Source organism: Sorex fumeus, unplaced genomic scaffold, assembly GCF_029834395.1.
Source record: "Sorex fumeus unplaced genomic scaffold, SorFum_2.1 ptg000128l, whole genome shotgun sequence".
NCBI classification, from domain to species: Eukaryota; Metazoa; Chordata; class Mammalia; order Eulipotyphla; family Soricidae; genus Sorex; species Sorex fumeus.
The window spans coordinates 37,513,711-37,529,654 of NW_026606185.1; the positions used below are offsets into that span (position 1 = coordinate 37,513,711).

At 37.8% G+C, this 15,944-nt stretch overlaps 1 protein-coding gene across 3 annotated transcripts in view; it reads left to right on the top strand.

The window, feature by feature from the left end:
• The window catches only part of DTNA (dystrobrevin alpha), a 356,746-nt gene that overhangs the window by 153,267 nt on the left and 187,535 nt on the right, over positions 1-15,944 (top strand). For all 3 annotated transcript variants that reach the window (XM_056138272.1, XM_056138273.1, XM_056138274.1), the window contains exon 3: positions 5,120-5,249. The gene's annotated coding sequence lies outside the window, so the exon portion shown is untranslated. The remainder of the gene's footprint in view (positions 1-5,119; positions 5,250-15,944) is intronic.

Sequence of the window (15,944 nt, forward strand, 5' to 3'; positions counted from 1 at the left end):
AGTGAGTTCTCAGTGATGGTACTTCTGAGAAGGCTCACTGCCCAGGTGCAGTGTAAATCATGCAAAACCTGAGGGGCAAAGCTGGGGAGGAAATGTTTCTTTGAAGTGCAAATATCATCTGGATAAGCAGCTGCCATAACTTACAGTAAAATGCTACAGACACAAAGCAGTCCCTGTGAGCCAAATATATATATATATATATATATACATATACATATATATATATATGATGTGCAAGATATACAGCTAAGAAAGCCTCTGTAGGCTGCCTTCTTCCTCCTCAGCAAGTTTAAAACTGTTGACTGAATATCCTACTGAAATGTTAACATCTTTTTTACTTGGGTGTTCCTAAATATCAGCAGGCCTCTAACATTATGCCATAAAAACCTTTATATTCATTTCGAATGAATGTATATGACCATTCCTTCTGAAAGCTGGTTTGTCCAAATGTTGTTCTTCTCTGCTTCATGTGACTTTAACCTAAATGATGAAGTATGATGGTTTTTATCCCTGACAATGGGTGAAATTTCAAGAGCAAAACTGAGTGTTTGTTCTAATACTTTCCTTGTGTTTTTTTTTTTTATTATTGGGAATGTTAAAGTAGCTAGCTGAGTGAGGAGAGCAGAGAGCGGTAACTACTTTTCCCCTATTAATACCTAGATTTTGACAACTATGAAGTATAATCCAAGTTTCTGAGACTACTGGGCTACAATAGATGGGAAGAAATTGCAGAGACACAGCTCCCTCTCAGGTTCACTTTCCATGATTATTTATTTAGAGACTTTAAAAAGCTTCACAGAAATGAGGTGGCTTCATTGCTGAGGAGAAGTAGCTAGTCTCAACAGCACTTGCCTTGGCGCCCAGGATCCCCCCCAGGGGAGGGCTTCACCAGACTGTGGTTTTGCTCCCAAGTGATGAGACCACAGAGAATATGAACAGCTGAACTCTTCTGATGACCCAGCATCCTTCTCCTATGAGCCTGAAATAAGTCTATGCCCTTACTAGGAAATCTGAACCGACGCCCAAGACCTCCCTGGTTCTCAGGCTGAATTCTCTATCAATATGAACAAAGTCTTGATACAAAGGGAGTATCCAAGTGTCCTAAGTGCTATTTCTGCCGCCAGAGGTAAAGAAAGACCCATTTTTTTTTTTATCATTTCTCATGTGATTCTGCTCTAGTAGCCTTAGGTGTGCAGTGTCTCTGAATTTGGTCAGAGAGCCAGTTCCAAATCTATTAAATTCTAGGTTCCTAATTTCTCTTGATACAAGCTGTATAGGCACAGGAGGGAAACAGGTAGGGTGAGGTTAGAAAGGTGCTTTATGGATCCATAAGGAAATCCTAGGTAAGAAATGCGGAATGGTCCCGGATATGCAATCAGGATTTGCAGAAGATAATCTTCTCCAATGTTCTTCTCTCCCCTAGCCCCTTTGCTTTACTGCCTAGTATATCTCAAGACCCAATGCGAAGTGTTCACCCATCCCATAGTTTAGAACATTTAAGAGATTTTTCTCCCTTCTTTCCCAGGCTTCCTACTTCAGGAAACTACATGTCCCACCATCCCTGCCTTTCCTTCCTTTCCTCAAATAAAGTCTCAATTGAATTCAGCCACTTCATCTCCAGCCCTCTACTTTCAATCTTTACTGCCTGGGGACAAGAACCTAGGCTTGCTCTAACACTCTGATGTCTTAGGCCAAGAATCTGATGAAAAGTTCTGAATGAATTATTACTCAACATAGTTATAGGAACCAAGGAGAAATTGCTGAGCTTCATGTTTGCTGATTCCACAATCATACTCTCGAATCTTTAGTGAGGATTACTATTCATCAGGAAAGGTAATATACTGAGGATGATCATGAAATAAATAAGTCATTTCCTGCCCTGAAGTTACCCAGAGGAAGAGAAGGCTGATGGCAGTTTCACATGGTAATATGTGTTGCAATGGATTTTGTGAAAAGACGAAGGTCCCTGTAGCAGAAAGGATCAAGCTTTGGTTTGAACTGACTCCGTGAATATGCAGAGTATTATCTTTCTAGGTATCCCATTCTCTTTTTTGCATGCTCTAAGTTGAGTTCTTTTATTAAAACAAAACTTGCCTTGACCACTTCCATTCAGCCTTTGCATCCAAAATCTGGAACCCATAGTTAACAATACTAAATGTGACAAAATCAGTCAAAGTTTAGAGTCCCTGATTCTTCAAATAGCTAGGTAAAAATGACAATAATTTTATTTTATGGCACTACACATTAGGTGTTTAGTAGTATTAAACACCTAAAATTTAAATTAACGAACATAAAATTGTTAGGAAGAATTTTAAGCAAGATAGGTATCATTTTCTATTTCTATTCTCTGTTCATGTGAGAATTTGCTTTGCAAGTGTTCAATAGCTACAGCAATCGAGTAGAACTGATGCTTCTAATTTAGTGTCAGTTTAGGAGGTTGTCACCCTTAGGCTAAATAGCAAAAAGAATTACAGATATTCAGTACTGCTTACTTGGGAGTAGTCAAGTGGAATGGAAGTCAAGCAGGGAGAGAATTCAGCTGCATCTAGATGATGCTCTGCTTTTGATAAATTCGTCTGAGAAACATGCTGAAAACAGGGTCACTGGGAAGGGAAGGAATAGCCCAAAGTGAAACTGGCTCACAATCAAGGTTTGGGCTGTCACTTGCCCCTTTCTTTTGAATGTCATGCCAGTTGAGGGATGCTACCTAAGTAATCCTGTGAGGTGCTTTGTAGGTCTCCATTTCTGCACATTGCCTGGTTTCCCCTCTCTAATGCAAACAACTGACAGAGGAGTCAGGGATGACACAATTATCTGAGGAAAATTCAAAGTGCAAAGTATGCCTCCCACATTGCCAGGGAGAGTAGCAACCAACAGAAGCATGAGCCAAGATGTCTCTGGACAAGGAATTTCTGGAGGGACTTTATAGTTGCACATAAACCCAGACAGAAGTTTTGTTTATTTGTGTAAATCTTATTACATCCATACGTATGATCTTACATCAAAGTGTGTAATATTCCCATTAATTTCTGATACAGCTTGGAGATCTGCATCAATGAGGGTAGGTTAATTTTTTTGTTTTATTTTGCTTTGTTTGAAGGCTAAGTGTGCTAATTGTGCTCAGGGATTACTCTTGCCCCTGTGTTTGGGGATCATTCCTGGCAGATTTGGGGGACCAGATGGGGTATCAGGGATCAAACCTAGGTCAGTGCATGCAAGACAAGCACGTTACCCACTATACTATTTCTCCGGCCTCGAAGGGCTGATATACATACAATTTATTCCTCATAGCAAAGTCAGATTTAACTAACTCTCAGTATAAAACATGCCATCTATGCTTTAAGAAAATAAAAACTATATAAAAACACTACTATTGTAATAATTGTAATAATACACTTAATTCAAAAAAGGCTAAATACAGATTTCCCACACTATGTGAAACTAGAAGCCATTCAGAGACCAACTAGTGAAAATTGAGAAAGCAATTACCATTGATAGTACAGGCGAAAATATGGGCATTCCTGGACCCTAAAAATAATCTGTCAAATCATATCAAATACATATAAACCTCAGTTAACACCAGCAGATAATAGAAGCAGTAATGCCATGATAATTATTTAGCTTGGTAAAGTAGCTCCTAGGGAAGGAGCTTGAGGGGCTCTTCAACCCCCCTCTTTGCTATGACATCATTTCTAGAATAGCTGCTGCAGAACAGACACTGAAGCACTTGCTTCTTGCCCTTTGTGGTAAAGCGTGCATCCTCTTTAGCGTACATCTTCCTTTTGACTGCTGAAACAGGCGATGTGGGTCTTCCATATAGCAAAGTGGCTTACGATGAGTTTTCGAAAACCAGGGGGCTACCTGTACATGCACATACGTAGGGTCTTTGAAAAGTCACGGATTTGGGGGTTCTGTGACACAACAAGAATTAATCGGGGGTAACAGTTTTTCTTTGTGCGGCTAAACGACTCTCACACTCTAATGAATAGATCTGAGAATTTGGATCAGATCAGGAAGACTTTGTTGTATAGAATTTTCTTTATAAACAAAATCATACGATGTCTGAGCCATAAAAATTACAGTCAGTATTGTAATAGCTTTGGATACCTGTGAAATAAAACAGTGCTGGGTGGAGCCATGGGCAGCTGGCACCTGCCGCCCTCGAGGGCACAGAGCCAGGCTGCTTCTTGCCCTTCTTGTCCACCCCTAAAACCACCAGGAGTTTTCTTCATTTTAATTTCACTGATACTCCCACCTCCCCACTCTTTTCCTTCCACTTATCATGGGATTTCTCGAGATTCCAATTGCTACTGTTCCAAGCCATGGAGCTACTGGAAGGGTAACAGCTAGCCTGTGTGTTGGTAAGAATAAAGGGGAAAGGGAAAGAGAAAGAAAGCAGTAGGGAAAGAAAGAGCTGATGGCAGATAGTGGGGAAAAAAGCGCAGGACAGAGGCACAGGGAACCTGCAAATATGGAAAATAATCCAGAGTTTTTCTCAGAACTCACAGGTGAAAGGTAATACAATTTTTGCTAAGAAATATTAACAATTGTTTGAAATCTTTTGTAGTTAGGCTAGTATTCCACAACATAACCAATGGGTCATTAAATGTCAGGCTGTCTTTGCTATATAGTCTACTCTTAGAGGCTACTCGTGACTGCTCAGGCTTAAACCACTAGAAGAAATGTTAGTCTGAAAAATTTAACTTCAATTACAGTGTATACTCATTGGCGATGGTAGATATTATTGTTATAGTTTCCTACTTGTTACCCATTTCTTATATTTAATTAATTGTAAACAAAGAGTTGTCTTAGAAGCTCAAGCTTCAAGACTATTTACTCTGTTACTAACCAACAGTCAAATCTTGAACTCAAGACCCCTGTGCTGTAACTGTTTAATGTATTACAATGCTTTCTTGTATAAATACTTATTATTCTAAATATTTTTTGGAGTAAAGCAAATACCCAATTCTGAGGTGTCTGCTGAAAAAGAAGTCTTTCATAGCAGGAGAGGGAATTTGTAAAATACCTTAGGTTTTAGATTTGTTTCTTTTACTTTCCTAGTTCTATAAAGGTATGTAGAGTTGTTTAGATAAATAAAGGTATTTTTTTCCCATTGCAGAGAAATAGGATTTACCAGTCTCTGAATGAAGTGCTTGAGGAGTCTTTACATGCCATAGTCAACTGCAATTTCAAAGAAGAGAAAATAGATGATTTCGGAAAGTTCATGCTGTTTCTTCACTGAATTTTAGGTGAGTGTGTCAGAAACAAAAGTGAATCTTGAATTGTTTCCCCTGAAAGTACCACTCTCTTTTTAGCATGAAAACTAGGGTTAAATATCATGAATGTTTTATACTTTTAGTGAGGTACCAGACAGTGAAAGACTTCATTTCTATGCCTCTTGTTTATTTTTGAAAACTTCTCTAAACTATAGGGTGTGAGGTATTGATAGGTCTCTGACATCTCTTCTTGGTTTCTGTTAAGCAAATCACTTACCACTTTATTCTATTCTAAAGGTCATCTAATTTTCTTACTGTATTAAAGTATTAAATATAAGAGTAATAAACCAAAATGAGACAAAACCGTGTTTGGGGAAGCTTTAATGAGAGAAACATTCAAAGATGTGCTGAAGTTTAAGAATTTTAATCTTTAATAAGTCTGAGTGTAAGGTACCCTGTCAGAGGGTGCCCACTGAGGGATTTCATAACACCTAACATAGGTGTGCCTTAGTGTTGGCATAGTATTGAAGCTGCAGGGTATAATTCAGCGCAGACATGTGCACGCAGTCTCAGCTATTTTTTTTTAATTTTTGGCGGGGTCATAACAGGAATGAATAAGTTTCTTACATCATCACACGTAATTACCTTTCATGCTGTGAGAGACAGGAGCCAGCAGACGGGAGCTTTACTGTTAGTCTGCTATATGCTGTTGTTCTTTCTGTGCAGAACAGAAAAGAATGGAGGAATTTTGTCTTGCTGGGGACATTGTGTGACTCCCTACCTTCTCTTGATTACAGTTTTCCCCAGGGTAGTTTTATTATTTACTTGAAAGAATAGTGAACTTATAAACACTAGATTATACCTCTATTCACAATTCTGATAAAATAATGTAACTGACAGAGCCTTTCATTCTAATTATAATGCAAAAGGCAGATGTGTATCCTTTAAATTTATTTTTTAAATTATTTTAAATTTTAATTTTTAAATTTATTTTTTATTTGAATGCCACACCTGGCAGCACTAGGGGCTTACTACTGTTTCTGCTCTTAAGGATCACTCCTAGTAGGGCTGTGGGAACCATATCGGGTACTGGGGATCAAACCTAGGTTGGCCACATGCAAGGCAAGTGCTCTGCTGCTATACTATCTCTCCATCTCTGATCCTTTATACACTTCTGATTAATTATGAAACATAGGTGAGAAATTCTCTATCATCTTGGGGTATGTAAATTTGATTTATTGAAATGTATAGCTATTCATTGAATACATTTTCTCTATATAACTAGAGAGCCCAGCAAGCTACTGAGAGTATGTCACCCGCACGGCAAAGCCTGGAAAGCTACCCGTGACATATTCGATATGCCAAAAACAGTAACAAGTCTCACAATGGAGACATTACTGGTGTCCGCTCGAGCAAATAGATGAACAATGGGAGGACAGTGCTACAGTGCTATATAACTATATAGAAATATGTATATATAGATATATGTATATATATTTCTATATATAGATGTATATTCTCTATATAGATCTATATAGATATATCAAGAGAGCTACACATATATATATCAACCTAGATTTAAGTATCTATATAGACACACAGAGAAAGAACTAAAATGTTATTTCAGGTAGTTACAGGATATTTGTTGAATAGAAGCTAAATTTAGTATCCTTTCAAAGTATCTGTAAGTCAGTTTGCCTTTTATAGTAGTTACTCTGAAAAAGAAAGTGAAAATGAAAACTATCCTCTTAAATCCCTAGTTTCTTTGCCTGTCTGAATCCGTTTTTCCTGTATATTCTTTCTTTGCCTGGCTTCTGCTTTGCAAGTTTCATTGGAGTTAGCTGCCATGGGCTGTATTTTCCAATCCCAATCACTTCCCCAGCAATCTGGAGCTCTGAGCTTCATCTCTTCCCTTGTCCTTGCTATTCATGAGTGGTTGTGCCTTTGGACTACTACTACTGCTGCTGTGAACCTCTAGGTTAAATCACTACCCCCCCCCCCCCAGCTTAGCTTCTCAGTTTCTCCATCATCTGTGAAATCATATTTTCTGGATGAAATTCCATCTGCTTTAAATATTTTAGGTGTTTTTTCTTGGTTGATTTCTGACAGACCCATCAGTGCTTCATTAATTTCTCCAAAATTTATTGGGAGAAAAAGTAAACATTTACTTCTCTCAAGGGACGTAAATGATTCTTAGGAAATGATATTAAAGTAAAATGTAAATTTGTTTGTCACATTAAAAACATTTTAATTTACCATATATGTAATTTATGATATATGTGTCTTATGGGCTGGAACGATAGCACAGTGGGTAAAGCGTTTGCCTTGCTGACATGGCTGACCTGGGTTCAATTCCTCTGCCCCTCTCAGAGAGCCCGGCAAGCTACTGAGAGTATCTCCCCCACATGGCAAAGCCCGGCAAGCTACCCATGGCATATTCAATATGCCAAAAACAGTAACAACAAATCTCACAATTTGTTGTGAGGCGTTACTGGTGCCTGCTCCAGCAAATCGATGAACAATGGGAGGACAGTGCTACAGTGTGTCTTATATTGTATATTGTATGTATATGAGATTGGGCCCACCCAGTAGTGCTCAGGAGCTATTCCTAGTTCTATACTTAGGGAATGACCCCTGGCAGTGCCCCAGAAACCGTATTTGGTGTTGAGTATCTAACTGGGGTTCGCCTTATGCAAGACAAGTGACTAATCTCCAGTACTGTCTCTCTGGCCCCTAACTTACTATATTTAGAGCTATGTTTTAGGTTATACGTTGTTGTAAATTTAATGTGTTGCTATTAACAAAATCAATGTTGATGTTTCCGCTTTGCCTATCAAATTAATGGGAAGTTTTTAAGTTCTAAGATAATGTGCCAAATATAATTCTTATTTTTTAAATATTCACGTTTCACAATATCCTATATTTTAGTATCCTATATATTTGCATACTAAATATAGTTAGTATATTTAGTATTTTGATACTAACTATAGGATATTATGGAATGTGAATATACCCTAAATAATTTTTTAGAGTATCTATCTGACATCTGTATTTACATTTAAACCTAGAACTCCAAATTAATTTCATTACAGATCTCACATTCACTAGTATCTTCTACTTTTTAGGATGTCTGTTTAATTCACTCTAGGTTAAATTCGGATTTAAACCTAGAGTTTCAATTTGATTTTATTATAGTTCTCTCATTAACTGCTCTTTGCTTTGTCTTTATCATAAGATTCTTTCAAGATGTCTTATGATAAGAACATTTCACATTTTTCTATAATAAATACTGAATATATTGGAAAGAAAAGTGAGCAGGATGCCAAAGTTTGTCTTTTCTGATAGGTAAACAGTTTACCATTGTCCCAACAATTACTTACTCTTTAGGACTTCCCTTATATTAAAGTCGTTTTACAGTTAAACATTTTGTACTTCACCTGATTGTTTATAATGAAAATTCTTGGTATTTTCATTCCATTCTCATCCATTTACACAGACATTCTCCCTTTTGTTATTTTCTCAGAGGTCACTATGACAGCTCATCTGTCCATTTTAATGAATTGTGGGGACATTCAAAAGGACATTGTGTCCCTCCTACCAACAGTTTTCATCTGTGCAGTATTAATGTGAAGCTTGCAATGCCTAATTTAGAATCTTTTTCAAGAACGTTAAATGTCATCATGAGCAGAATTACTTGGACCCTTTCAAAACAAATTTGGGTGACAGGATGAGTTTGTATGATGTGGTTTAAGAAGCCCTAAATAACTAATGTTCCCCAAACACATTTTCTTTAGTTGAATACAGCAGTGAAGTTTCTAATTATCCAGCTTACAGAAATAATGTTATAAAGTGATTTTTTAAAGAAATCTGTAATTAAGCAGCTGTAAAAAAAATTGTCCAATTGCTGTGACATGGATAGAACTAGAGAACATCATGGTCAGTGGAGTCAGGAGGAGGAAGAGAGAAACAGAATGATCTCTCAGATGTGAAATTTAAAGATACACAGTGAGGAAGCTACAATGTTCCAAGCACTGTGCTAGTCACAGGGATAAAAAGATAGCTAAAGATGGACTTCTGTCCTTAAATACATTTGATTTTTTCTAATATCATACTCTGTGTCTGGGCAGAAGTACTACAGACAGTATCTTGGTTTAAGAAATTTCCTGAGGGGCTGGAGAAACAGCATAGTAGGTAGGGCATAGTAGGTAGGGCATTCACCTTGCACACGGCCGACCAGCATCCCATATGATCCCCTGAACACTGCCAGGAGTAATTCCTGAGTACAGAGCCAGGAATAACCCCTCTGCATCACTGGGTGTGAACCTCCCCCCAAAAAAGAACTTAAGAACTTTCCTGAATGACTTGAAACCAAAAATTAAAAATCATTCCCATTGTTGCTCCTAATGTTTGAACTACACTTTCACTCTTCCTAACTCCTCCTCCACTACGTCTTTAAGATCTGGTCAGCCTGTTATCTTTTATGACAAGTGTTTCCCTTGATCCACCAAAAAAAGTCTTATGAAGTTAGATTACTTCTGCCGCCTTCCGTCTCACTTAAGTGTGCTAAGTCCTCAGATGTGAATGTTTGTATCTCTGCCTCAGGATTCTTTGCTAATTCATCAGCCTTATATTTGATGTTGTATGTATTATTGATGGATGGATTTCTCTCCCCAAGAGTTCTTTTTTAATGTGCAGGAAAGATTGTCATATAAAACTATACAATATTCTGGGAACTCACGTAATTATAGATTTATAAAGTTATCATTCTTAATGTACTATGATATATGATGCTGTTAATGAATGCGTACATCATTCTAACACCACAGAAAACACCAAAATACGTGCTTCCCTCCACCAAAGTCCCAGAGGCCCCTTTATTTCAGCCCTCTGTCTCCCCAGCTCAGTTCTATGGTCCAACTCTTTGGCTCTGTTGCACTTTGGACCGCGAGTAATTCCTGAGTACAGAAGTAGGAGTAAGTTCTGAGCACTGCTGGGTTGTGTCCCAAAAACAATAACAAAAAAGTCAAATCCAAACAGTCTGACTTCAGAGCCTGAGTACTTAATTATTATGCTCCACTGTCTCTCACTTAATATAGCAACTTGAACAAATTTTTTAAAAAAACTGTTTTTTTTTTCATTAAAAATCGTGGTGGTGGAGGATGGGCACTGGTGGAGGGATGGGTACTTGATCATTGTATAACTGAAACCCAAGCACAAAAGTTTATAAGTCTATAACTGTACCTCATGGTGTTTCACTAATAAAAAATTTTTTAAAAATCCTTACATCATTCCAGAACACACCTATAGTAAGAGATGTTGCCCAAACCTTTAATCGTTTCACCTTGAACGCACATTCCCTCTTTAACATACAGTTGCTGGATTAGAAAGATAATACAAGGATTAAAGCGTTTGCTTTGCATGCAACTGACCCCAATTAGATCCCCAGCACACATATGGTCTCCCAAGACTCATCAAGAGTGATCATTGAGCACTGAACCAGAAGTAAGCCCTGAGCACTGCTTGGTGTGGCAATACAACCACAACATATTTAAAAATATGTAAATGTATTTAATATAAATATATTAAAATATATTTTAAATATTAGTATATTTGATATTTAGAAGATTACTGTAAAATATAAATATAACAGTGAAATATAACTGGCCTAAGGAACTTCCCACTTCACTGTCAAAGCTCAAAATTTTCATTTTTAATTATTTTTTCTGAGCTTTATGTCTTAAAAATTCTATTGCTGGGGCTATAGATATAGTATAGTGTATAAGGTACTTGCCTTGCATATGGCAAACGTGGATTCGATTCTCAGCACCACATATGGTCCACTAAGCACCAAGAGTGATCCCTGAGCAAAGAGCTAGAGATAAAAGTAGACCCTGGTTATATCAGGTTGTGTGGCTCCCAAAAGGAAAAAAATCTTCTTGCTCCTGTATGTAATTTACTTAAAGTTGTATAATCTTGTAGGAAAAGTTATATAACCTCTCTAAACCTCAGATTCTCCCATATGTAAAGATATGTCTAATTTCTTGTGATGACTAGTCTCTGTAAAACACGCAAGTTCCTGGCACATAGCAGTTGTCCAGCAAGCAGTAGACAATCTGATCTAATTACCCCATTCTAATTCTGACTCAGACCACTGCTTCATTCTCTGTGTCCTATACTCCTTAGAAAACTATACAAATGGTCCAATGGAACTTTCGATCCTCAGTACCTCCCTTTGCTCCTCATCTGTTGACCTTTGAGAACATAAAAATGACCCTCCACTAAAGCTATGTTCTTTCAGCCTTTACTTTTGTTCATGCTGATTCTTCTTCCTAGATTCTCCCTGCAACCAAACTGCTCTCCCACATACCCATGTACCCTCTAGTGACTTGCAGGAGTCATTTTTAAACAGATCCATCCCAGCTGTTACTGTTATCATTTCAGTGAAATCACTGATGAATTCCTCATGTGTCAACAGTTTTCTGTACTGCCTCTGAATTCACATAACCCTTGGGGCCATTTTTAGATTAGCTCCTATTGTACACACGACAGAAAGAAAAACAATCTCATTCCATCCCTAATAGTCTCATGTCATCATTTCATCATTTCTCATGTTATCTGTCTTTATTCTAAACCTGTATATATAAAATACATATATATGCATTATATACATATATATATATAAAATCTGTACTAGGTCAGCAAATTTTCCTTTTATTTTGAATAAAGGGTGGAGGGTCATGTTTTGAGATGTATCTGAGTGCTTTAGGGTGCTGAATATGATAGCTTCTATCTACCTGATACAAGCAAAAAGGAGCTCAGTTAGGGGAAAGGGAAGGTAACACAGAGAACCTGGCACTCAGTGCCCAACAACAAAGCAGATGCTCTACAAACATTATCTAATTTAATTTTCATAATAACCCTCCAGTTTATCCAGTATTTCCTTCTTTATTCAGATAAGAAAACGAGGGTTCCAAGAATTTAGATACCTTGCCAATGCTGTATTTCTGTCAAGTGGCAGAAAGAGAATGTGAAATTATATCTTCCCACTACAGCAAATTGCCCCTCTAAAAGAGCTTTCCCGTTAATCCTATAAGAAGAATATGCAATATGTGAGATAGTGATAAAATTTTCCATTTTAAATATTTCCCGAGGAGTAAGCTATTTATAAGTCTACAGATTTTTTTCACTGAAAAACAAGTGTATGTTTAGTTTGATGCTAAAATTAGAACTGCTTCTGTTTAGGAAGAGTTTAAAAGATGTAGCACCTATTTATGTACGAGGCAAAACCTCATTTATTGGTATCAGCATAAGCTTAGGAATGATAATGTGTAAAACTATAGCCTGGTAAAATTTTAAAGCCAGATGTTATCTAGAATCAGTATTTGAAGTGGCCATCTTAGAAGGCAGGAGTTTCTGTCTTTCAATTTTCTCCTTAAGGATGTTTATGAGTGACTAGGGATATCACCCTTTGATAGAGCACATGCCTCATATAAGCAATGACTTCAATCCCCAGTACTGCATGCCACTCAACTCAGGACCACTGGGTATAACTGCTGGCTCCCAAGAACCACCTGACTTACCACCAACCTGTCGGCCCAGGAATGGCCCCCATCTCTGTATCACTGGAGTAGCGTGTCTGTCTTTGAGTAAGATAACAATGTAGAAGCAGACAAATTAGAATTTTCCGACATTCTCAGATTGTGTCCCTGCTTTATAGAGTTGTTTTTCGGTTTGTTAATTGCCCTTTATTTCACCAGAAGAATTTGCAAAGTTGCTGTTTATCTTTACCTGGGCTTGGGGAAATAATACAAGGCTGAAAGCACTAACTTTGCCCGTGACTGACACTGGTTTGGACCTTGCCACTGCACCTGAAACCTGAGCACCACCAGCAGTTATCCTTGAGCACAAAGTCATGAGTAAGACTTGAGCATTGCTAGGTGTAGCTCCATACCCTCAAGTATATAATTATGATTTAAAACAATGATTATCACAGGAATGGATGAAGCAATATTTTCCTATCATAAACTAAGGATTGTGTTGGGCTTATAGAGGTTAACAATAATGTTCTTTAACATTCATTTTATTAATAGTTCATTGTTTTAGTTTGTGACAGTAGACTAGGAATTTTACTGTTTGCATGCAAATACAATGGATCTTTAGACTCAAATATTTTTTCTTCCTATTCTAGTATTATAGATATGTAAGGTAACTGTTTACTATTATTTATGCTACCTACCTAATATTAGGGTTTTTAGTTTTTATTTCATTTATTCTTAATATGTATAAACAACTCTAGAATGACATGATTCCCTTTCTAAAACTGAGTTTCTTCCCAGGATGTTAGCTGCCACAAAAGGCACATTTGAAGGGGAGGTGTAAGGCCTTATTACCTTCCGGATAAGGTTGCGTTCTTCCCATCAACCACGCCAAATGAACCGTTCCTGACCTTACTTAACACTGCCCCAGAGTCATCTGCTCTGTTCACACACTTCTTACTACAGGCTCACCGTGCCTTGAGTAAAACAAAGCCTGCACAGGAATCTCTGGCACAGTCCTACGCTACCGTGAATTCTTTTTTGGCAAGCAACATTTGCAGACTTTAAGCAATAGTGTGCTTAAATGCACAATGGTAGAATTAAAATAAAAGCCCTCCCATTCTCTTTTGGATTTTCCTTTTAGGAGGAGTAAAAGAGCCTTAGAAACAGGATTTGTAAATCCTTTTTCTAAACTCACTTCTTTACAAGAATTCCTCCATCTGATAAAAGAAAGGACTTTTTGCGACTTTCCCTATCACTCAGCCCTGAGACTTTGCTATACGTAGAGCTTTCAACTTGCAAACACAGGCAGGGTTTTAGTAAAACATTATTGGTCCTCCTTCTGAAAGATTGTCAAGGCCCCCTCATGTTGTCATACATGGGAAGAAAATGAACAGTCTAGTTCAGTGTATGATTGCTTTCATTAAAATCCTCGGGCCCTTCACACTCACACCCAGAGTTCATGTACACTAACTCCAATAAGCTGTGGTTGCTTGGTAACCAGGGGAGGCAAGGCTGAACATCTGAAGAGCATAAATGAATAACTGAAACATTAACTTTAGTTTCAGCTGGGTGACCCAAACCTTAATTCTGCACTAGCCATCCCAGACATTTCTCATGGACTGGTGAAACAGTGACTTTATCTGAAGGAGCTCATTAAATCATGAAAATGAGAATGAATATTTAGCATAATGTCTTTCTCTACGGTCTGACAGGGATTCCGGGAATAATTGTAGAAGCAAAGAAACTGGATCTTAACATTGCTGATATACTCATTACAGAATATAAAATGAAATGTCTGCTAGAACTCAGGCTCCCAAACAGCATTTTTCAAGTGCTCGTGATTCTGATTGTTCAGTGTTTCTCCAAAAATGTTTCAGCATTGAATCCATTCTTTGATAGTATAATCTTTCTCAAGTTGAGTTTTTAAGGATCCTGAAACATTTCTCTCCCCTTTGAAAAGCCATTGTTGTTAAAAAAAAAAAAACAGTGTAGAAACAAAGGAAAATGGTAGAATAAGAGGACCTTCAGCTAAGTGGTGAAGTTAGCCTATAATTTTTCTTTTAAAGTCTAAGTCCTTCTGAAGGCAGCATCGACAACTTTAAGTATATTTCTATAATGATATTCTGTTTGAATTGGCCTAATTGATTGTATGCCTAGGCTTCCAGAGTCACTGTCTAAAATTCTGCTGCTTATGAAAATGATTTATTCAAGCAAGAGGAAAGGGGGGCATTACATTTTTATGAAAATAGTAATGAATGTGCTATGAGTTTAAAGCAAAATTAGCATGAATAGTAAGAAAAATATGACATCAAAGAAATGCTAGCATTGGAAAGTGATTTTACTGTCAGACTCCATCTCATGACCTGCTCCACTTCTCCACTTCTCTTTCTGAGTAGACAGAGGGTTTCTTGGGTTTTTGCGTTTTGTTTGTATGGGGGGGGGCACAGCTGGTTCAGTGCATAGGGTGGTGGTATTCCTGGTGGTATTCAGAGGACAATTTTTAGTTTCGGGGATTGAACCTGGGTCAACCACATGCAAGATAAGTGCCTTATCCCCTGTGCTAACTATCTTTCTGGCCCAGAGAGAGGGGTGTTTAAAGAAGTAGATCATAAACTTCAATCCTTGAAAAGGAAGTTTGTTTTTATTTAAATAAGAAATGGACCCAAATGGTTTCCCTAACCCAGATTGGAATGATCCTTGAGTATAGAGACCTGAGCCCACCCAGGTGTGGCCCAAAAAAGGTGTGGCCCCCAAAAAGGGGGAAAAATGTTATTGTATAGACAAGATAATTTGTGTTGACTCTGTCCTGAAGAATTGGACAGAAAATCATTTACTACACTTTCATGAGAACTAGACAAAGACCTGCCCACTTGACTTCAAGGCAGTTGATTCTCAACCAGACTAACTCCGCCTCCCTCCCCAGGGACATTTGACAATATTCTTGGACAGTTTTGATCACCCTACCCCAGGAGTTCAGGGTGTGGAAGGCTAATAGCATCTAATAAGTAAAAGCCAGGGCACTGCTAAACATTCTACAATCAGAAAAGTTTCCTAAAGGAAATAATTTGTCTCCCCTGAAGTGTCAATAGTGCTACTGTTGAGACACCCTGTGTGAATAAATATGAAGAGCCACAAGTACTCTGTACTGGGCTTCACATAGGTTACTAGTAAATTGTCGACATTATCTCGT